Source organism: Triticum dicoccoides, chromosome 7A (genome assembly GCF_002162155.2).
Source record: "Triticum dicoccoides isolate Atlit2015 ecotype Zavitan chromosome 7A, WEW_v2.0, whole genome shotgun sequence".
NCBI classification, from domain to species: domain Eukaryota; kingdom Viridiplantae; phylum Streptophyta; class Magnoliopsida; order Poales; family Poaceae; genus Triticum; species Triticum dicoccoides.
Window position 1 is genome coordinate 399,452,766 of NC_041392.1, and position 23,673 is coordinate 399,476,438.

A 23,673-nucleotide genomic window follows, 5' to 3' on the forward strand; every position below is an offset into this window, starting at 1 on the left:
AAATGATAGAGCAAACATACAATGACTTCACAAGGAGTAACAGTAAGTAACGTGAAGTGAAGATGAAACCAGTGACTCGTTGAAGACAATGATTTGTTGAACCAGTTCCAGTTGCTGTGACAACTGTACGTCTGGTTGGAGCGGCTAGGTATTTAAACCTTAGGACACACAGTCCCGGACACCCAGTCCTGAACACGCAGCTCAGGACACCCAGTCCTCACCGTGTTCTCCTTGAGCTAAGGTCACATAGACCTCGCCCAATCACTCTGGTAAGTGTTCAAGGTAGACTCTCAAACCTTAACAGACTTTGTTCACTGGCAATCCACAATGTCTCTTGGAAGCTCAGAACGCGACTCCTAACCGGCTGGAGGATGCACAGTCCTCAAGTGTAATAAGTCTTCAGATCACACAGACAAGAAGACTTAAGTGATGCCCAATTCTCTCTGGCTCTGGTGGTTAGGGCTTTTATCCTCGCAAGGAATTCTCTCTCAAAGGCTTCGAGGTGGGTTGCTCTCAAACGACAAAAGCCATACTCTCAATCTGAGCAACCAACCGTTTATGGTTGTAGGGGGTGGGCTATTTATAGCCACTTGGCAACCCGACCTGATTTGTCCGAAATGACCCTGGGTCACTAAGGAACTGACACGTGTTCCAACGGTCAGATTTCAAACTCACACGACAACTTTACTTGGGCTACAAGCAAAGCTGACTTGTTCGACTCTCGACAAGATTCGCTCTCATAGTCTTCACTCGAAGACATAGGTTTTTGGTTTAGGCATCACTTCAGTCATTCTGACTGGTTCTCTTGGACCCCACTTAATAGTACGGTGGTTCCTATGACTCAATCACAAAAGAAAAAGAACTACAAAAGATCTAAGTCTTCGAGCTCCATAGGCTTCATATCATGTCTTCTCTTATCATAGTCTTCAATGTGAATATCTTCATATACCACCTTTGACTTCAATGTCTTCATACATTTTTAGGGGTCATCTCTGGTAGTAAAACCGAATCATGAGCGGCTAGGTACATCCCTGTTTAGAGCAATGTCTTCAACCTAGCATTCTCATCAGCAATAGCGGTGGTATCCTCAGTAGAGGGGTTAGCTACCACATCAACAGTTGAAGATATTGCAACAGCAGTAATAGTAGAACATTCAGCAACAGAAGTAGCATTATCATGCTCAATGCATTTAAGACATGGTGGTTCAAATCCTTCCTGAGCGGGACTGATCTGTTTGGCGCGAAGTGACTCGTTTTCCGTTTGAAGATCTTCATGAACCGCTCTCAATTTCTCAAGATCCTGCTTCCTTTGAAGATAATCATAGCAAAGCTTTTCATGAGTTGTTGAGAGAGTTTCATCACGACTTTCAAGTTCCTGATACTTAACATGAAGATTTTTTATGTCTTCAATTAAGGATTCAGATCGAGTCATTTCAGCACCTAGCAGATCATCGCTTCTGTCTAACAGTTTTTGAATATGTTCCATAGCTTTCTGTTTTTCAGTTGCAATTTTAGCAAGTGTTTTCTAGCTAGGTTTTGAACCACAATCAGAGTCATCGTCACTAGATGTTTGATTGTGAGTAGTGCGTGTGTTTACCTTGGCACCGCGTGCCATGAAGCAGTAGGTAGAAGCGGAGTAGTCCTTGTCATTTGCATCGGTGTCGGTGATGAAGTCATTGTATTCAGTGTTGAAGATGGACTTGGCAACGTATGCTGTAGCCAGACTTGCGACGCCTGAGTCGGATTCCTCCTCAGACTCCACCTCCGCCTCATCAGAAGCAGACTCCTCCTATGAATCCATTTCCTTGCCAACAAACGCACGTGCCTTGCCAGATGAGCTCTTCTTGTGTGATGAAGACTTTGAGGAAGACTTGGAAGAAGACTTTGAGTATTTCTTCTTCTTTTTCTTGTCGTCAGAGTCATATTCCTTGCTCTTCTTCTTCTTTTTATTCTCATTGTCCCACTGTGGACACTCAGAGATGAAGTGGCCAAGTTTCTTGCACTTGTGACATGTTTTCCTCTTGTAGTCATGAGCAGGAGCTTCATCATTCCTTGAACTTGATCGGGAAGACTTTCTGAAGCCTTTCTTCTTGGTGAATTTTTGGAACTTCTTGACAAGCATAGAAAGTTCCCTTCCAATGTCTTCAGGATCATCAGAACTGCTGTCAGATTCTTCTTCAGATGAGGAGACAGCTTTTGCCTTCAAGGCACGAGTTCGCCCAAAGTTTGGACCGTAGATATCTCTTTTCTCCGAAAGCTGAAACTCATGTGTGTTGAGCCTCTCAAGTATGTCAGACGGATCGAGTGTCTTGAAATTAGGACGTTCTTGAATCATCAGGGCCAGGATGTCAAACGAACTATCAAGTGATCTCAGCAGCGTCTTGACAACTTCGTGTTTGGTAATCTCAGTGGCGCCGAGGGCTTGAAGCTCATTTGTGATGTCAATGAGTCGGTCAAATGTGTGCTGGACATTCTCATTGTCATTTCGCTTGAAGCGATTGAAGAGGTTGCGAAGGACACTGATTCTCTGATCTCTCTAGGTTGAGATGCCTTCATTGACCTTGGAGAGCCAGTCCCAGACCAGCTTGGATGTCTTCAAAGCACTCACACGGCCATACTGTCCTTTGGTCAGATGACCACAGATGATATTATTGGCAGTAGAGTCCAGTTGAACGAATTTCTTGACATCAGCAGTAGTGACACCTTCTCCAGCCTTGGGAACACCGTTCTCGATGACATATCATAGGTCGACGTCAATGGCTTCAAGATGCATGCGCATCTTATTCTTCCAGTAGGGATATTCAGTTCCATCGAAGATGGGGCACGCAGCGGAGACTTTAATTATCCCTGCAGTCGACATAGCTAAAACTCCAGGTGGTTAAACCGAATCACACAGAACAAGGGAGCTCCCTGCTCTGATACCAATTGAAAGTGCGTTATATCGACTAGAGGGGGGCGTGAATAGGCGATTTTTATGAAAGTCTTCATAACATGGGAGTTTTGAAGACCAACGATAAAATTGAACCTATTACCATGCAGCGGAAGATAGACTACACTAGGCAAACCATAGTCAAGTATTCAATCAAGTGAAAGCACAAAGACTAATAGCAGCTATGTAGTAAGGATCAGGTAGGAAGATATTGTGAAGTCAAACAGAACAAGCAGTCACTTAATGAAGACAAATGATAGAGCAAACGTACAATGACTTCACAAGGAGTAACAGTAAGTAACGTGAAGTGAAGATGAAACCAGTGACTCGTTGAAGACAATGATTTGTTGAACCAGTTCCAGTTGCTGTGACAACTGTACGTCTGGTTGGAGCGGCTAGGTATTTAAACCTTAGAACACACAGTCCCGGACACCCAGTCCTAAACACGCAGCTCAGGAAATCCAGTCCTCACTGTATTCTCCTTGAGCTAAGATCACATAGACCTCGCCCAATCACTCTGGTAAGTCTTCAAGGTAGACTCCCAAACCTTCACAGACTTCGTTCACTGGCAATCCACGATGTCTCTTGGAAGCTCAGAACGCGACGCCTAACCGGCTGGAGGATGCACAGTCCTCAAGTGTAATAAGTCTTCAGATCACACAGACAAGAAGACTTAAGTGATGCCCAATTCTCTCTGGCTCTGGTGGTTAGGGATTTTATCCTCGCAAGGAATTCTCTCTCAAAGGCTTCAAGGTGGGTTGCTCTCAAATGACAAAAGCCATACTCTCAATCTGAGCAGCCAACCATTTATGGTTGTAGGGGGTGGGCTATTTATAGCCACTTGGCAACCCGACCTGATTTGTCCGAAATGACCCTGGGTCACTAAGGAACTGACACGTGTTCCAACGGTCAGATTTCAAACTCACACGACAACTTTACTTGGGCTACAAGCAAAGCTGACTTGTCCAACTCTGGACAAGATTCGCTCTCATAGTCTTCACTCGAAGACATAGGTTTTTGGTTTAGGCATCACTTCAGTCATTCTGACTGGTTCTCTTGGACCCCACTTAACAGTACGGTGGTTCCTATGACTCAATCACAAAAGAAAAAGAACTACGAAAGATCTAAGTCTTTGAGCTCCATGGGCTTCATATCGTGTCTTCTCTTGTCATAGTCTTCAATGTGAATATCTTCATATACCACCTTTGACTTCAATGTCTTCATACATTTTTAGGGGTCATCTCTGGTAGTAAAACCGAATCACGAGGGACTTCTACCTGTGTTATCCTGCAATTCTCACAAACACATTAGTCCCTCAACTAGGTTTGTCATCAATACTCCAAAACCAACTAGGGGTGGCACTAGATGCACTTACAATCTCCCCCTTTTTGGTGATTGATGACAAACTAGTTGAAGTTTTCAATGGGGAATATAATCTGTGAAATTGGAAGGGATAAGGAATTGTCTTCATAAGTTGCAAGGGCTCCCCCTGAAGATGTGCATATAAGTTAATTTGCTTTTGGAATGCAAATGCACATGGCAGGTGGTACTTGTGGAGATCCACTTCAACTTATGATGACAATCCACTATGCATGTGAAAGTATATGAAGATAATGACATGCATAATGGAAAATGGACGTCTGCAGAATGAGCTAAGTGCGGAATTTATCATCGCACATGCGGAATTTATCTTCGCAAAACAAGGTGGCATATAAGTAGCAGACGACCATCTGGTTTAAGTGTTACAACTCATAAGAACCAAATGTAGCAAAAACGAGAGTTGTAAGCACGAAGCAAAATATAAAGCACCCGCCCATATGGACCCGCTTGAAGACTATCAATCTCATATGCTTCTCCCCCTTTTGTCAGTAATGACCAAAAAGGTTTGAAGACATAGAGCCTCTACTCGTTCCCATGAGGAGTAGGTGAAGTAGCAGGGTTGTTGGTGTTGTTTGGCGGTGCAGAAGAGCTTGGACGTGCTGAAGGAGGTGGCGGTGAAGTAGCATCGTCTTTTTCCTCAATAATTCTGGCAGTGACTATGGCAGCAGAGGAAGAGAACTCAGAGTCTTCAAGGGATGGAGTTCCTAGCAGCACAGCACTTCGAGGAGGTGTGGAGTCAAACTTGAATCTCTCAGAGAAGCCATCCTCTTGAAGATCAGCTTCAGATACCATCATCGTGAGCCCTTTCCATGTGCGGCGACAGGTTTCATGGGCAACGAAAGCGTTCTTGGTGGCAAGATTTCGAGTGCGATTAAAATCCACCCAGAGGCTTTTTTTTTGACTGTGAACTGTGGGGAAAACCCCCACAACATATCAAAACTTTATTAAAGCCAGACAACAGTTACAACAACATGATTACAAGAGGTAACCAAAAGGAGAGGAGAAAAATAAAATAAAATAAAGAAAAGGCTAAAACTTAAGGTGGCAAGAAAGAAATCCACTTGAGTAACTCATCCTTGTATCCAGATTTGATTCGATGCTGCATCAGAGTAATATCATGCCTGAAAGCTCCTCCCCATTTGTTGAAACTTTCCCTCTCACCTCTAAACACTTTGGCATTTCTGATGATCCAGATATTCCAGCAGGCAATAAATACTACTTCATTGAAAAAGGGCTTATCAAAACTTCTCCTTGCCTGGATGACTAGGTCAGACATTGAAGTTCCAGCCGACCAATCGATCTGCAAATAATTCCAAACTCTGACACTGAAATTGCAGTTGAAGAAGAGATGGTCTCTGGTTTCTCTCACTTGAAGGGGGCATAGCCTACAAGTAACACCATCATCCATGTGCCAGTGCCTTCTATCAACCATATCCTTAGTGTTGAGTCTATCCATGATGAGTATCCATGCAAAAACCTTGATCTTGATAGTGCAAGAGGATTTCTAGATCCAGCACAGCAAGTGGTTGAATGTTTCATTCTGAAAAACATGACCATAGAACAGCTTAGGTTTGTAAACCTTTGAAGAGCCCTGCTAGAACCATAAATCCTTACAAGCGTCATCTCTTGTATGGGAGACCAACATATTTCTTATCAAGTTTAGCTCATCAAAAGCTTGAGCAGACAAAGGTAGGTGAAAGTGTTGGTACAAGTCTATTGAATTGAAGATGGCCTTAACAGAAATCCATGGATCCTTGGCAAAAGAGAATAATCTTGGGAATCTAGACTGCAAGCTAGAAACTTCATTGCCAAGATTCCAGTTATCAGACCAAAAGAGAGCAGTGTCCCCAGCATTAACCTGCACCCAGGAGCAGTCCCTAAAATTCTGCAAGACCTTACAAATATCCTTCCACCAAAAAGAGCCACAAGAAGTTGTTCCCTGGGGCATGCCATCATGATAATATGAGTCCCAAATTAAGGACACCCAAGGTAGGTCTTTCCTGTTGAGAAAGTTACTAGCATGCTTGAGAAGCAAAGACACGTTTTGAACACCCAGGTTCAAAATACCGAGACCACCCTTGTTTTTTGGTCTACAAATCAAATCCCAAGCAGCAAGAGATGGAGCAGGCTCCTCCCTATTTTTTCTCCACAGACATTTCCTTTGAATTCTTTCCAAGTGCTTGAGGATTCCAGCAGGAACAGCCAGGCTGCCCATAAAGAAGATTGGCATGGAAGACAAGGCAGAATTTAAGAACTGCAGCCTCTCACCTTGATTAAGGAAGGAGGAGCTGGCACTCATTCTCCTCTCCATACAATCCACAAGAGGCATAAAGTCCACCATCTTTGGCCTTGTAGTACCCATAGGCAGACCAAGGTAAGTAAAAGGCATCTTTCTAATTTGGCATCCAAAAGCAGAAGCAAGCTCAGTCATGACTGCATTTTCAACATTTATAGGAATGATAAAAGATTTATGGTAGTTGACATCAAGACCTGTGGACTGAGAGAACACCAACAACATATCCTTCAGTGCTAGAAGTTGTTGCCTGTCAGCAGGGAGGATGATCAGAGTATCATCGGCATATTGAATGATAGGGTAGTCTTGGTCATGGCAGGGAATAGGTAGCTTTAGGTATCCCCTTGCTGAAAATATCATTGATCACTGTTTGCAGAAGATCAGCAGCTATCACAAAGAGAAGAGGAGAAACAGGGTCCCCCTGTCTAACTCCTTTTTTGCAAACAAACTTCCTCCCAGGCACACCATTCAAAAGGACAGAAGAAGTACCAGTGGCAAGTAACTGCTTCATCCATAGTATCCACTTTTCATTAAAACCTTTGTGCCTTAGGATTTGTAAGATAGCTTCATGCTCAACAGAGTCAAAAGCCTTCTCAAAGTCCAATTTGAGGATCACAATTGGCCTCTTTGACTGATGGCATTGATGCAGATACTCAAAGGTCCAACCAATGCAGTCCTGAATTGTTCTGCTCTTAATGAAACCATACTGATTCTTATGAATGCATTTCATAATTATCCTCTGAAACCTATTGGCAGCCATCTTAGAAAGGAACTTCAGACCCATGCTTGTTAGAGAAATAGGCCTATAATCCCCCACTTCCTCCGGTGATAGTTTCTTCGGTATCAGAGTAATGAAAGAACTATTAATGTTGTCCAGCACTGCAGTCCCCTCATGAAAAGCATGAGCCAGATAATAGAAATCAGCTGATATGATGTGCCAGCACCTCTTGAAGAATAGACCATTAAAACCATCAGGTCCAGGTGCTTTATCCACAGGCATGTGCTTGACCACATCATCCATTTCCTTTTTTTCAAAAGGCTTAGTAAGCATATCCAGGCCATCCACTGGGATTATTAGAGATGCTAAATCAAAACCCATTGCAATCCCTCTAGAAGTGCCCATTCTGTTCTTGAAACAACTCCAAATAATTCCAGCCATTTGATCATGGTCAGAGACCACAGAGCCATCAGGTAATTTAAGACTAGCAATTGAATTTCTCCTGTGCCTCTTAGTGGCCATGGCATGAAAAAACTTGGTGTTCTCACCCCCAACCTTAATATACCTGATAGTGCATCTCTTTTTCCAGTACATGCAGTGCAGGTGCAAAAGCTTTTCCAAATGGACCTTCACAATTTTCCTGAAATTGAACTCCTGTCTAAACAAGGGCCTCCATTCCTCCAACTCATCTAAAAGGAAGACCACATGATTACACTTGCTAATCAACAATTTTAACTTGGAAACATTCATTTTCCATCTCTTAAGGCACATTCTTAGATGCTTAAACTTGTCAGCAATCTTAGCAGTAATGTGAGTCTTCCTAGATGGGGTTAGCCAAGATGATTCCACACACTCCATAAAGCCCTCTAGTTCCAACCAATAGTTTTCAAACCTAAAGAGATTTGATTTAGGTATTGTTGTCTTGATTGATACTAAACAAGGGATATGGTCAAAGGCAGTCCTGGCCAGAGGCAATACTTCAGTCATTGGATAGTCAGTGATCCAATCTACTGAGGTGAGGAACCAGTCTAACTGCTCCAGAAGAGGGGTGTCCTGCATATTGGACCAAGTGTATGATCTACCTTTAATTGGCAATTCAAGAAGTCCCAAATGTCCAATAACCTCATTGAAGATGAACATATCATTTATGTCCCCACCAGGTAAGTTTCTATTGTCCACTGACCTAAGGAAATTGAAGTCACCAAGCAATAACCAGTGCTCATCAATAGGGATACAGAGATTATATAGCCAGCTTATAAAATTGTCCCTTGCTTCCCCCTGACAAGGACCATATACAACAACCAAGGTCCAACTTTCATTATTCTGCCTGGAGGTAAACTTAATCACAACAGCAAATTGCTGAACTTCAATTAGATTTCCAATAAAAACATTTGAATTCCAAACCACAAGAATACCACCAGAAGCCCCTATTGAAGGGGAGCAAGCAAAAGAGTCAAATCTCTTAGGGCAGAAACTTTTGATTGATCTGGAATCGAAAGATGAGCATTTAGTTTCTTGCAAGCAGGCTATAGAGCATTGACTTTCCTCAATTTTTTGTCTGACAGCTCGCTGCCTAGCTTCAGAGTTCAAACCTCTAACATTCCAGCACAGCACATTCCAGTTTCTACATGAATTGCTCATTAAAACATATACTAGGCAGCATAACCCATATGACACACAATGTCACATGTCCAAAATAATAGAACAAAGTCTAACCCACCACACAGACATAAGAAAGTTCATGACATAACTGACATACATAAAGCATAAAAGCGGCAAACTTAGGGTCCTGCCACACCCAAAAGTCCAGGAGCAGGTTAAACATCAGGATCGATGGAGGCAGAAGCAGGTGGGTCCACCATCAGTGCATCCACAAAGAGGAGAGTGGCATCAATTTCCAACTCTCTCCCTATTTCCTGAAGCCGCGCAATTGGAGTCGCCAGGGGGATTTCTTCAGAAGCCTGCTCTTCAGACTCATGGGCCGTGAAGGGCTTCGCTCTGGGCTTCTTCTTCTTGGGCTGTATAGCAAGCTCATGGAAAACGGGCTTGAAACCATCCCGCTTGACAGAACTCCTAGTGCAACGTCTGACGGCCGTATCAACAATTTGTGTTGGCGCCAAAGGTTGTCGTGGCCTTCTCGCAGTCACCACAGACACAGGAGGAACCACCTGATCAGGTGCAGAGTCAACAAACAAAGCTCTAGCGACTGGCCTGGCCACTTCCTGGTCCTTCCAAGTGAGATGAGGCAGATCCAGATCAGAGAAAGCGAAATCCCAGCTTCGCTTAGACAGAACAACAGGCGACAGAGGCTGCATTGAAACTGGCTTGGGGACAGAGAACACTATAGGAGCTTGTAGTAGACTTTCAAAAGATCTTCTCTGAATCATGTCAGGAGGTAGAGGAGGCCCATAAGGCACAACAGGCATAACTAATTCCTCCCTAATCACAGGAGGCTGATAGACCACAATGGCCCAATGATCAGGAGCAAACTCCTCATTGAATGGAGGAGTAACAAGGGCCTCAGGCTGCTCATCATCAAGAACTACAACAGGTGGCACATGGGCATCAGCAGCAGAGCTTGGCTGTGCAGAGAAATCTACCACCATGGACTCCTGGTCCTGCACAGGATCATGGGCTACATTGTCATCCCAGTTCCCCCAGTTATCATCAGCTATCTCATTGACCACAGGTGCTGGTGGCACTGCATTCCATCCCAAAGCAGGAAAAGCAGGTGTCGGGGAAACTGATCCACGAACACCTATGGGGCCGGCGGACCGGGCCCCTTTCGGTTCGGCGGGGGGCGAAGATCGCACGAAGAGCAGATCGAGGCGAAGCACACGAGCAGTTTACCCAGCTTCGGGGCTCTCCAGAGAGATAACACCCCTACTGCTGCTTGTTTGATTATCTTGTGTTCTTGCTCCAGGTAGAGAGAGCGTAGTGTCTTTCTGGGTCACGAATGGGTCGAACCCCCTCTACATTGTGCATGGGCCTCCTTTTATATGCTCAAGGGGTCACCGACAGGTGGCAACGCAGAGAAGGGTACAAATGTAAAAAGTGGGGTGGTTGGTACAGTTACTTGTACAGTGCACCCTACCTAACCCTGACGGCAGGGGACAAGGGCATTAAATGCCCGTCTGGGTCGCCCAAACAGTGCAGAAAAGGACCGTTAGGGGCGCCACCGTTCACCATGATGGCGATCTTGTCAGCTTCGCATGCCACTGCGCACCGCTGGCTGCACAGCCTCCCACCACGCGCGCCTGGAGAGGCCCCCAGGGCGACATGTTGGTGGATGCGCTGGAGCGTGGGCACAGAGTGGCCGCTTGCCGCGGCAAGCGCCTTGCCGCTGTTGTTATCTTGTCGGGTCCGGAAGCTTGTCGCTCACCGGGCCTCGAGGTACCTTGGTTGGTCTTCCCGGCAAGCTCCTCTTGCCGAGGCCTTGTTGCCTTGCCGGAGCGCATGGCGCGTCGCGGCAAGTTCCTTGGAGTGCCTTGGTTGGCCTTCCCGGCAAGCTCCTCTTGATGGGGCCTTGTCTCCTGAGCTTAAATACTTTGTTCTCGAATGGCTCCAAGGGAACCACGGAGGATCTTGGCGTTCTCCCGGCAAGCCTTGCCGCGGGGTGCTGCAACTGCCCGTGCACAAGTTCGGGGTACTAGGGTACCCCTATTCTAGTAACCGACAGGAGCCCCCGGGCCTGGGCCAGACACGGTGCCGAGCGCTGTTCGTCCAGGCCCAAAACAGGGCACGGGCACACGCGGACTGGGCCACGCCGAATCTCGCTCCGTATCCACCGCGCTCTCCCCTAACGGCATGCGTTGTATGAGGCATCGTGGGAGAGATCGTGGGTGGTTCTTTATTCGGAAGGGCGAAACGTCCGCCCCGTCCCTCTTTATAAGCAGAGGAAACAGGGGCAGTTCGTTCCCCCTCGCTGGTTGCTACTACTCCATCTTCATGAACCTCCGCCGCTCCCCCCCTTCTTCTCGAAGCCGAGAGAGCAGCGCTCCGCCCCCCATTGCCACCAGCATCACCAACACCGTCGACCTCCCCGACCACCTCCGCCATGGCTCCGAAAGCCGACAAGGGAAAGGGCGTGAAGTCGGCCGAGGCGCAGCGGCTCGCGGCGCTGCGGAAGGAGTGGGCGATCTTCTCCCCCCAACTCAGCGTGAAGGAGCTGAGGGAGTACTTCTACCTCTTTTGGGCGACGGAGACGTGTGTGCATTCGCGCACGAGGGTACTCCCGGCCGCTGCTTCGGAGCTGGCTCCAAACGGGTACCCATTCTTCGCGCTATTCTTCTATTGCGGGCTCTGCCCGCCCTTCTCGGAGTTCTTCTACGATATCATGAACACCTATGGCTTCCGCCTCCTTGATTTCACCCCCAACGCCGTTCTGACCATGGCAGTTTTCGCACATTTGTGCGAAAACTTTGTCGGAGTCCACCCCAATGTTCCCCTTTTCCACCACTTCTTCATACCTCGGGTAGAGTGTGGAGAGCCGCTTGCCGGAGGGATCGCCTGGATCTCGAGGGTCGGCAAGAAGGAGGCATACTTGGAGGGTGAGCTCCGCAGCAAGTGGGATGAGTGGAGAGCGGAGTGGTGCTGGATCATCGAGGAGAATCCGCAGCCTTTCACCGCCGTGCGCCAAGCTCCAATAGTGCGCGCCAATGACTGGAGCAACGTGGCCCCGGAAGATGAGAGGCTGAAGATCGCCATTACTAGGATCCTTCGCCTCAGGCTTGCCGGTCTCACTGTAGGTGCTGTCGGCGCAGATTTCCTCCGCCGCCGCATTGCCCCCCTGCAGGAGAGGGGGAGGCCCACCTGGGAATTCAAGAACTTGGCGGACATCATGAGGCTGCGGCCGGGCCTCAACTACAATTTCACCGTCTTGGAGCTGGACGCAATGCTCCTGGAGTTATTCAAACGCGACCCCCAGCACCCATTCACGCTGCCGAGGGGCGTAGTTCAATTGTGCAATAATTCTTCCCTTGACCGGATCCGCGCCATGATGCCGTTGTGCGATTCACACGGAATCGTTCCAACTTGGCAAGAGCCTGCGGATGACGTCGTGCAAGCGTTCTTCGACAACTTGGAAGAAGTGCCGGTCCACGTTGACGAGCAGAAGAGCCTCACCCGTGACACCACCGACGAGGAGCTGCAGCGCATCGCCACTAGGGCGGAAGAGGTTGCGGCCGCAGCCGCCGCGGGTGTGTTCGGGTTCACTGTGGAGGAGGCGGAGGCGGCAGAGGCGGCAAACCTCGCCGAGCGCGCGGAGTTCATTGGCGAGGAAGAGCCCGCCGGTTCTGAAGCTGAGCCGAGCGAGGCCGGCGAGGAAGAGCCCGAGCCTTTAGAAAGCTTGCCGCAGGCGGAGCCCCCTACCCCGCCAAGAAGGCGTCTTCGTAGGACCGCAGACGTAGCGGGGCGGCAGCCGGGTCAACAGCCGCCGAGCCGTGCGACACGCTCTACCGCGACAAGCAATGTTGCCGTGGGAGCACCTCACGCAGCAGCGGCAACCGGAGCGGGATCTTCCCGGGCCACTGCCACCGCCCCCGCCAAGCGGGCAAGGGATCCTACTCCTCCGCCTCGCCGCACCAGAGGGGAGCTGGACTTCGATCTTTCCGCGCTCAGCTCCGACGAGGAGGAAGAAGAGTAAGTTTATTTGGTGCTCTTGTAGTTCTTCAATCTTGCTGTTTTTATCTTTTATCTGACTCGCTTCAATCTGGACTCCTTTCTTTTCAGGACGCTGGCCCAGAGAGCGGCGAAGAGGGCCAAGGCCGCGGTGATTGTCATCGAAGATGACCCCACCGTGTCGGCAGGGGGTGGGTCCGAGACCACCTTGACGGACCCGGCAACCATTCCTCAAAGCAGCCCCCAGCGTAAGTTCATAGTTAGCTTTCTGCTGTCGGGCGCGCATGAGTGCTTTTTTCCTTTGTTGATATCTTGCTTGTTGATTTGTGTAGGAGCAGAGCAGCCGCATCAGGAGCGCCCGGAAGCTGGTCCTGAAGTGCCATCTGCTTCGACTACGCCGCCAAGGGAGGGGTTCCCGGTAAGGGAGCGCTCTCCGGCAAGGGAGAACTCTCCGGCAAGGGGCAGCACCGTCGATCCTGCGGCGGCCGAGACTGCAACTGCAGATCTTGGCACAGGTAATTCACTTGTCCAAAAACTTTCCCTTGGGTTCTTCTTCTCCTGATTTTCTTCTCTTGGATTTTTGATTGATTTTTCTCCCTTCTTCGTTCTTCAGACCCATCTGCTGCTGAGCCAATGGAGACAGAGGGCACCGGCGAGGAAGGGACCGGTGCTGATGAGGCCGCCGGCGAGGAGGCCGCCAAGGCTGCCGCCGCAGAAGCCGGCGAGGGGTCGGGCGATCGCACTGACGACCCTGAGGCCGCGGGAGCGCCAGGCGCTGCACCGACCGCCGATCCTTCTGCCGCTGCTGCGGGGCTGGGATCCGAGGAGCCCCAGCTCGGCGCCTACTTGAAGGCCGGCGACGATATCTTCATCAAGCTACCCTGGGCGTCGAGCTCCAGGGCGCCGGTCGAGGGGGAAACTTTTTATGGGGAGGTGCTCGCCTCTACTGGACTGTCGTTGGTCGACGCGCCCAGCAGCAGCAGTGGCGAGCCTGAGGAGGAGCAGCTATTGCGGAAGCTGCTGTCACTCTACCGCGCACGGCAAGCCAAGGTGGCTTCCCGGGAAGCGCTTGTCACGAAGGCGGGAGTTGACATGGAGAAGCGCGCAGAGGAGCTCCGGGGCCAAAATCAAGAAGCTCTCCGGTCCCTGGCACAGGAGCGGGAGCGACTCGACGAGGAGCGCAGGGCCTTCCTTCTCGAGAAGGCCGAACCTGAGGAGGAACAAAGGCTGGCCGCCGAGAAGCAGTCCGCGCGAGAAGGCGATTTGGTGCAGCGGAAGGCCAACCTCGACAGCTACGAGGAGGAGCTCGCCGAGCGCGAGCAAGCACTTGGCGGGGCGCTCAAGGAAGCAAAGGACGCTGCCGCGATCGCAGAGGCCGCCAAGAAAGAGCTGGAGGAGAAGGTGGCGCAGCTGGAGGCCAATATCAGGAAGAGCGGCGAGGAGCTTGCGCGCTCAAGCGTGAGCGTGAGAAGGATGCTGCCGCCCACGGTGAGCTGCAAGGTCTTCTCGCTGAGAGGGGCAAGGAGCTCAGTGCCGCCAAGGATTCCAATGCGGACCTGGAGTTGAAGCTGGCCATGCTGATGCAGACGCTGGAGGCCGCCAAGGAGCGGGAGAAAACCTTGTCGGAGAAGGTCAAAGCTGACAAGGCGCTGCTGGAGAGCATCGCAGTTACCCAGAACTTGTTTAGAGATACTGTGGAGCACTGGACCGAGGGTCTGGTGAATATTGCCGCAGTCATCAACGAGGAACTGGCACAGCTGGGGATGGAGGACTTTGGGTATCCCTCCGACGAAATCTCCAACCCAGCGCCAAGCTCAGCCTGTTCTTCAAGGGCGTGGCGACGGCACTCCAGCGGCTCCGGGAAAGGATCCCAAAGCAGCTGGCTGACGAGTCGCGCAAAATCTGCGCCGGGGTTCTCCAGAAGGTGCTGATGAAGGTGGCCTTCCGCAATCCAGGCCTCAGCTTCACCAACGTCCTCAAATCCTTGCCGCCAGATGCCAATCGGGACGCACTCAAGGCCCTTGTCGCACCCATTGCGGACAAGGTGAGTGAGATCAAGAGGGTTGAGGGCGACCGCGTAGACTAGGCCGCCCATTTCTTCTTTTCCCTTGTCGCTGCTAATCATGTTATGAAAACAGTCTGTTAGAGCTGCGACAAGTTATCTTGTAATATAATTTTATTTCTGTTATCAATTGCTATGTTATTTCCTCTACTAGATTCCTTCCTTTGTATGTTTTTACCCTACGCTTCTAGGGAACTTGTCGGCGCAGGCGCCCGAGCCGCGAGCGCTGGGTGCGGAACGTCAGCAGCCTGCTGGCGGCGCTGCTTCCGACAAGAAACCTTGTCGCGACTAGATGCAGCACAATTAAGTTGTTGAGCGGACTCGAAACAAAGTAAGGGCGCAACTAGCCACAAGTTGGTTCCTCCGCGCACAGGTTTTCCATACAAAGCAGGGTCGTTCGAGGAAGATAACTCAAAAATTTAAAAACTGATTGCTCAAACTTTGGCAACTTAGCTTTTCTGTCGTTTGCTTCCCGGCAAGGCAAAACTTTGCTTGAACAACGCCTGGTCCATACCACAATCTTCTCCTTCCCCCCCGGCAAACTTGTGTGCGAGGGAACCTTCTTTTCCTTTGTTGAAAAGAAGAAAGAAGAGAAAATAATGATATGGAGCCTTTCGGCTCGTTATTGCTTACCGGATGTAGGTGCTGCACAAAGTGTCAGATAACGCATGCAAGAAAGAAACTAATGCATGAAATGGACAAGTTGTGCTGAGCACATGGGGTTTTACTTATGCACGGGATCTGCGCCCGGCTTTGTACAAAGGATTACATGCAACAGCGGCAAGACTTGTACAAAAGGTGGTTGCCGGAACGGGTTCCAGCAACCGCGCCCTACGGGAAAAACTTACGAAGATGTTCTATGTTCCAGGAGTTGCTCACCGGAATGCCATCTTCGGTCTCAAGGCGGACAGCGCCGGGCCTTGTGACTCGTTTCACCCGATAAGGGCCTTCCCACTTCGGCGTCAACTTGTTGGAATTCTTGGCGGACTGAACGCGCCGAAGAACAAGGTCGCCTTCCTCGAAGCTTCTGGCTTTAACTTTGCGGCTATGGTAGCGGCGCAAAGCTTGCTGGTATCGAGCAGCTTGTACAGCAGCCTGAAGACGATCTTCCTCAAGGAGCAGCGCATCGTCTTGTCGCAGCTGTTCTTGCTCAAGCTCATCATAAGCGAGCACTCGAGGCGATCCGTATACGAGTTCCGTGGGGAGAACTGCCTCTGCTCCATAGACTAGAGCGAAAGGTGTGTGGCCAGTGGCTCGATTTGGCGTCGTTCTGATCGACCAAAGAACCACCGGCAGCTCCTCGATCCAGTTTCTTCCGCACTTGTGCAGCCTGTCGAAAGTTCTGGTCTTGAGCGCGCGCAGCACTTCAGCATTTACCCTCTCTGCTTGACCGTTGCTTCTCGGATGAGCAATAGAAGCGAAGCAGACCTTGGCACCAAGGTCTTGGACTTACTGCATGAAGGTGCGGCTCGTGAATTGCGTGCCGTTGTCGGTGATGATCCTGTTAGGGATCCCGAAACGGCAAACAATTGACCTGAAGAACTTGACTGCTGACTGTGTTGTCACCTTCCTCACTGGCTGCACTTCCGGCCACTTTGTGAACTTGTCGATTGCGACGTACAAGTACTCAAAGCCCCCGACAGCTCGGGGGAAAGGGCCGAGGATATCGAACCCCCAGACCGAAAATGGCCAGGATAAAGGGATCGTCTGGAGAGCTTGAGCTGGCTGGTGTATCTGTTTGGAGTGGAACTGGCACGCTTCACACTTGGTTACTTGTGCAGTTGCATCCTGGAGGGCTGTCGGCCAAAAGAAACCTTGCCGGAAAGCTTTGCCGGCAAGTGCTCTTGCGCCAATGTGGTGGCCACATATGCCTCCATGTATCTCTGCCAGCAGCTTTTGTCCATCTTCCCGGCAAATACACTTCAATTTCACACTGTTGAGTCTTCTTCTGTACAGTATGCTATCGACAAACTGGTACATACTTGACTGCCGGGCTACTTTTTCCGCTTCTTCTTGCTCTTCGGGAAGCTCTCCTGTCTGAAGGAAATGGACAATCTGCTGTGCCCATGCTGGAGCTTATGGCTTCTACGGCAAGGACTTGCGGCCCTGCCGGAGCTTGATGTTCCCCGGCAAGTTTGCCGGAGCAAAACTTGTCGAGAGCGTCTGCTTCAACGGAACAAACCATAAGGCTTGCCGAAGCAGACTGCCCCTCAGCATCTTTGGTGTTGATCTTGGGGACTTTCTTGGCAGCGGCTTCGGGGAGCTCTGCCGGAAAATAGTCACCAGAAACCAACTTCCTCTTCTTGCTTTGTCCAATTGATGGTGTTACGGATGGTTGAGTCAACTTGAGCACAAAGATCCCTGGTCCCACAGGTAACTTTAGTGCTGCGCACTTTAACAGGCCGTCAGCAATGCCATTCTGAGCTCTTGGGATATGCTCCATCTGTAGGCCATCAAAGTGCTCTTCTAGCTTCCTCACTTCATCAACATATGCTTCCATCAATGGACTCTGGTAGTTCTTGTTCACTTGGCGGACGAAAAGCTGTGAGTCACCCCTGACAATGAGCTTCTTGATCCCAAGGTCTGCTGCGATTCTGAGACCGGCAAGCAATCCTTCATACTCTGCAGTATTGTTGGTTGCTTGCTCCTTGGGAAAGTGCATCTGGACTACGTACTTGAGGTGCTCTCCGGTGGGCGCGACAAGCAGCACGCCCGCACAGGCGCCTTGTAGCGAGAAAGCACCATCAAAGTACATCAACCACTCTTTGCTTGCCTCTTTGACGGGGATGCTCGTCTCTGGAATTTCTTCATCTGGTGTTGGCATCCATTCTGCTATGAACTCTGCCAATGCTCAGCTTTGGATAGTTGAAGTGCTCTCAAACTTGAGGCCAAAGCTTGACAGTTCCAGCGCCCACTCGACAATCCTGCCTGTTGCTTCTGGATTTTGCAGTATCCTCTTCAGCGAAAAGCGAGTGACGACTGTGATCTCATGTGCTTGGAAGTAATGGCGCAGCTTTCTCGAGGCCATGAGGAGGCCGAAAAGCAACTTTTGCACACCAGAGTACCTTGATCTAGCCCCCTGTAGAAGGGAACTAACAAAGTAAACTGGACGCTGCACCATTCTCTTCTGCATCTTATCATGCTCCTGCGCAGATCCCTCTTTGTCGGGACCAGAGCTTATCGGCGAAGCCGCCTGCTTGTCGCTGGATGCATCTGCCATGGTTGCTGGCCCATCATCTACCTCCCTCTCCGCCACTAACGCAGCACTAACCACTTGATTGGTTGCCTCTATATACAGCAGCAACATCTCTTGCGGCTTTGGTGCGACAAGTGTTGGAGTGGAGGACAGGTATCTCTTCAAGTCCTGCAGCGCAGCCTCCGCCTCCGGTGTCCATTTCATTGGACTTGCCTTTTTCAAAATTTTGAAAAATGGCAGGGCGCGCTCAGCAGATCTAGAGATAAACCTGCTGAGAGCAGCCATGCAACCGGCAAGCCTTCGTACATCCTTGACGCGCTTTGGTGCTTCGATCTGCTCAATGGCCTTGATCTTGTCGGGATTGGCTTCAATTCCCCGCTGAGACACGAAGAACCCGAGAAGCTTGCCGGAAGGGACTCCAAACACGCACTTCTCGGGGTTAAGCTTGAGGTTGATCTTGCGCAGATTTGCAAGTATCTCGTCTAAATCTTGAATCAGGGTCGCCCTGTTCTTGCTCTTGACCACTATGTCATCCATGTAGGCTTCCACATTTCTGTGCATCTGCGGCTCAAAAGCGTGGTGGACTACCCTTGCGAATGTTGAACCAGCATTCTTCAAACCGAAAGGCATCCGTACGAAGCAGTACGTGCCACACAGGGTGATAAATGCGGTTTTCTCTTCATCTTCTTCTGCCATGAAGATCTGATGGTATCCTGAGTATGCATCAAGAAATGAAAGCAAATCACATCCGGCTGTGGAGTCAACAATCTGGTCAATGCGCGGCAAGGGAAATGGGTCTTTGGGACAAGCTTTATTAACATCAGTAAAGTCAATACAAAGCCTCCATTTCCCGTTAGCCTTGCGCACGACAATAGGATTGGCCAACCACGTGGGATGGAGCACTCCTCTGACAAGGCCTACTTCTTCCAACTTCTTGATTTCTTCTGCGATGATTTCTTGGCACTCCACTGCCTGTTTCCTGACTTTCTGCTTGACGGGCCGCGCATGAGGATAGACGGCAAGGTGGTGCTCAATTACTTTCCTGGGAACACCGGGGATATCAGACGGTTGCCACGCAAACACGTCGACATTCGCCTGCAGGAAAGCAACGAGCGCACTTTCCTGTTTGGGGTCAAGAGTGGCGCTGATGGTGAAGGTACCACCAGTGCCGTCCTCCTTGGCGGACACCTTCTTGGTCTCAGGTGGAGCTGCCATTGCCTTCTTACACTTGCCGGTGGAGCTCGATGGTGCGTCCTCGACGGTAGCGCAGCACTCCGAAGAGGTGCGCTTGCCGGAGTGGGCATCAGAGCTCTTGCCGGACTTGGTCTTCTTCTTCCCCCCAGGAGCTTCAGCGGCAAGTGTCTTGCGTTCTGCTGCGGCTGCTGCTTCCCGGTAGATCTTGTCGGCACAGATAAGAGCATCCTTCTTGTCGCCAGGGACAGAGATGACACTTATCGGGCCTGGCATTTTCAGTACGTTGTACACATAGTGAGAGGCTGCCATGAACTTGGCGAGCACCGGACGGCCAAGGATTCCATTGTAAGGTAATGGAAAGTCAGCAACATCAAACATGACCCTCTCAGTCCTGAAGTTCAGCTCGCTGCCGAATGTTACCGGCAACGTGATCTTTCCCTTCGGCTTGCTCCTTCCCGGGTTGATTCCTTGAAATGTACCAGTCTCTTCGAGCTCGCTGTCAGGGATCTGGAGTTTCTGGAGCACCGCGGAGGAGATCAGGTTCAAGCCGGCCCCGCCGTCAACTAGCATCTTAGTGACCTTGAGATTGCGGATTGTTGGTGAAACCAACATCGGCAAGCACCCGACCGCAGTTATGCGATCAGGGTGGTCCTCAATATCAAAGATGATAGGCGTGCTGGACCATTTCAGAGGCTTACGTGACTCGACGGGTGGTTCTGCTGCATTAACTTCCCGCACCCACTGCTTGAGCTGACGGTGCGAGGTATGCAGAGAAGCACCACCGTCGATGCACAGGACCTTTGTGGCCTTCTGGAACTCCTGCTCATCAGTCTCCTCATCATCCATGTCTTCATCATCGTCGTCATCTTCATCCTTGTCGCGGCCACGAGGAGGTCTGTCTCCTTGCCGCTGCTTGGCCTTGCCGCGGCGTCCTCCTCGGCCGGGACGTTTCTTGCCGGATCCACCAGCACCCTCCTGGGCCTTCTCCTTGTCACGCCGCTCGTATTCAGCTTTCTGTTGCTCAACAAGCTGCTCAACTTTCCTGCAGCTCTGGAGATCATGGCCCTTGGTGCGGTTGATCTTGCAATACTGCTTGTTGGTGCTGTCCTGCTTGTCGGCGACCGCCACCTCCGCGGCAACCTCCTTGCCAGAGTCACCAGCTTTGGCTTTGTTGGCGCCACCACCGTTGCCGGACTGCTCAACAACTAGCACCTCTTTGCCTTTCTTATTCCTTTTGTTCCGCCGCCGGTTTTTCCTTGCTGGGGTAGCAACTTCACTGTCAGATCCTCCCGCTCCTACATTCTCTCCGGGGAGTCTCCTCCCTTCCTCAGCATGTGCACACTTGTCGGCCAGTGCATATAACTCACTGACGTCCCTGATCTTGCACATCGCCATTTCCTCCCGCATCCTGCGGTTTCACACATTCTGATGGAACGCGCTGATCACCGCGGCAGGGTGGACGTCTGGGATGTTGTGCTGCACACTGCTAAATCTCTGAATGTACTTGCGCAGGGGCTCTCCTTCCTTCTGGGCGAGCAGATGAAGATCACTCTCCTGGCCATGAGGCTTGTGTCCACCTGTGAAGGCGCTGACAAACTGATGGCACAGATCAGCCAAAGAGGATATTCAGTTGTCCGGCAAGTGCATGAGCCAGGATATGACGTTGGGCTTGAGCACCAGTGGGAAGTAGTTGGCAAGGATCTTGTCATCCCGTCCCCCGGCAGCTTGCACCGCAATGGCGTAGATGTTGAGGAACTCCGACGGATGCGTCTTGCCGTCGTACTTCTCCGGTACGTCTGGCTTGAAGTTCTTCGTGCTGGGCCACTGGACTTGCCGCAGCTCACGAGTGAACGCAGGGCACCCTACCGCGTACGGCAGATCGCCTGGTTCCCCTGGCGCATGCATGTCAACAGAGGGTCCAGCGCGCTTGTCGGATTGACGTCGCGCTTCTCTTCGGCGCTCGATGCGAGTTCGAGCGTCTTCTTGTTGTCGATCATGAAGAACTTGGCGCTGATCGCGACGAGCTCGTGGATCCGACGGTGCAGTGGAGTCGCTGTCGAGGTGGATCCGGCGAGTCGGCGATCTTGGCCTTCGGGGTGGTGATTGCATGGTAGTTGCACCTCCACCCGTTTCGTCGCCACCGGCTCGCGCCCGGCAACCCTGCCGTGGCGGCGACGCGCTCGGCCACCGTGGAGTGTCGCCGTTGGCGTAGCCGATGAGACTCTGAATGGTGGCCCTCCATTCGTCGATCTTGTCCGACGTCGGAGGGTAATCTAGGAGCAGTTGGGCTCGCGCCAAAGCTTCTGCTGGAGTGGTGGGTGGCAGTGGCGGACGGCGCGAGGAGCGGGACGTGCTCGGACTTCTAACTATGTTAGAAGGAGCAGTATCCCGTCCAGGCGACCGTGCCCCGCTCGTGCCAGCACACTGGCGTGCATGCTGGTCTTGAGCGCCCCGAGATCCACCAGCTTGGTCTTGGCCTATCATGCATATGGCACTGCAAGTGCCATGACGCTGGTCTTGCGCCTCCTGAGAGTGGCGTGGAACATGTACAGTCGCCGAGGTTTGTGCAGCCTTGTTCTTGGACCTGGAAGCATCATGAGCTTCCTCGTCGACGTCCATTCTTCCGCCGGCGTCCATTCCACCACCCGTTTGCTCCAACGGTGGCGGAAGTGACGTGGACGGAGCGGCTGCCGCTGAAGTCTTCTTCTTCGGTGGCATGTTGATGAAGGGAATGAAGATCTAGCTCGTGTGAACGCCGGATCAGGTTCACACAATCTCGACGCCCCCTACCTGGCGCGCCAAAGATGTCGGGGAAACTGATCCACGAACACCTATGGGGCCGGCGGACCGGGCCCCTTTCGGTTCGGCGGGGGGCGGAGATCGCACGAAGAGCAGATCGAGGTGAAGCACACGAGCAGTTTACCTAGCTTCGGGGCTCTCCGGAGAGATAACACCCCTACTGCTGCTTGTTTGATTATCTTGTGTTCTTGCTCCAGAGAGAGAGAGCGTAGTGTTTTTCTGGGTTACGAATGGGTCGAACCCCCTCTACGTTGCGCATGGGCCTCCTTTTATATGCTCAAGGGGTCACCGACAGGTGGCAACGCAGAGAAGGGTACAAATGTAAAAAGTGGGGTGGTTGGTACAGTTACTTGTACAGTGCACCCTACCTAACCCTGACGGCAGGGGACAAGGGCATTAAATGCCCGTCTGGGTCGCCCAAACAGTGCACAAAAGGACCGTTAGGGGCGCCACCGTTCGCCACGATGGCGATCTTGTCAGCTTCGCATGCCACTACGCACCGCTGGCTGCACAGCCTCCCGCCACGCGTGCCTGGAGAGGCCCCCGGGGCGACATGTTGGTGGATGCGCTGGAGCGTGGGCACAGAGTGGCCGCCTGTCGCGGCAAGCGCCTTGCCGGTGTTGTTATCTTGTCGGGTCCAGAAGCTTGTCGCTCACCAGGCCTCGAGGTACCTTGGTTGGTCTTCCCGGCAAGCTCCTCTTGCCGGGGCCTTGTTGCCTTGCCGGAGGGCGTGGCGCGTCGCAGCAAGTTCCTTGGAGTGCCTTGGTTGGCCTTCCCGGCAAGCTCCTCTTGCCGGGGCCTTGTCTCCTGAGCTTAAATACTTTGTTCTTGAATGGCTCCAAGGGAACCACGGAGGATCTTGGCGTTCTCCCGGCAAGCCTTGCCGCAGGGTGCTGCAACTGCCCGTGCACAAGTTCGGGGTACTAGGGTACCCCTATTCTAGTACACCGACATCAGGTAAGTTGAAAGGGGGCATCTCAAGGAATGGAACACCAGGCACCGGGTGCGGATTGCCATTGGTGGGCATCCAATCCTCATCTTGAGGCATCTGCTCAGAAAAGTTTGCCCCCAAGATATATAGGGGAGCAGTCCAAGAAACTCTTGCACCTCCATAGGGTGCAAAATCCATAAACACCACATCACGTGTCACCAGAATGTCTTCAGGGAAGGAAGCAAACACCAGAGACCTGACCAAGTAAGGATCCTCGCTAACCCAATGATGATACTTGCCAAAAGTGTTGACAGCAGCCCTGATACACTCTATATTGCGAAGATCCAAAGGAATGCCCAGGAACATGAGAAGGCCCTGACGGAAACCCTGAATGCCGCGGAAATTTTCTCCCTCGTCATGCTTCATAAAGCACACAAAGCGATCATTGCCCAGTGGCTGCGGTGGGAGCTGCAGCAGATGGAAATGTACATCAGCATCATGAAGCTCAAAAATCCCCACAGAGCGAATCCATAGCTGAGCCGATTTGACTAAA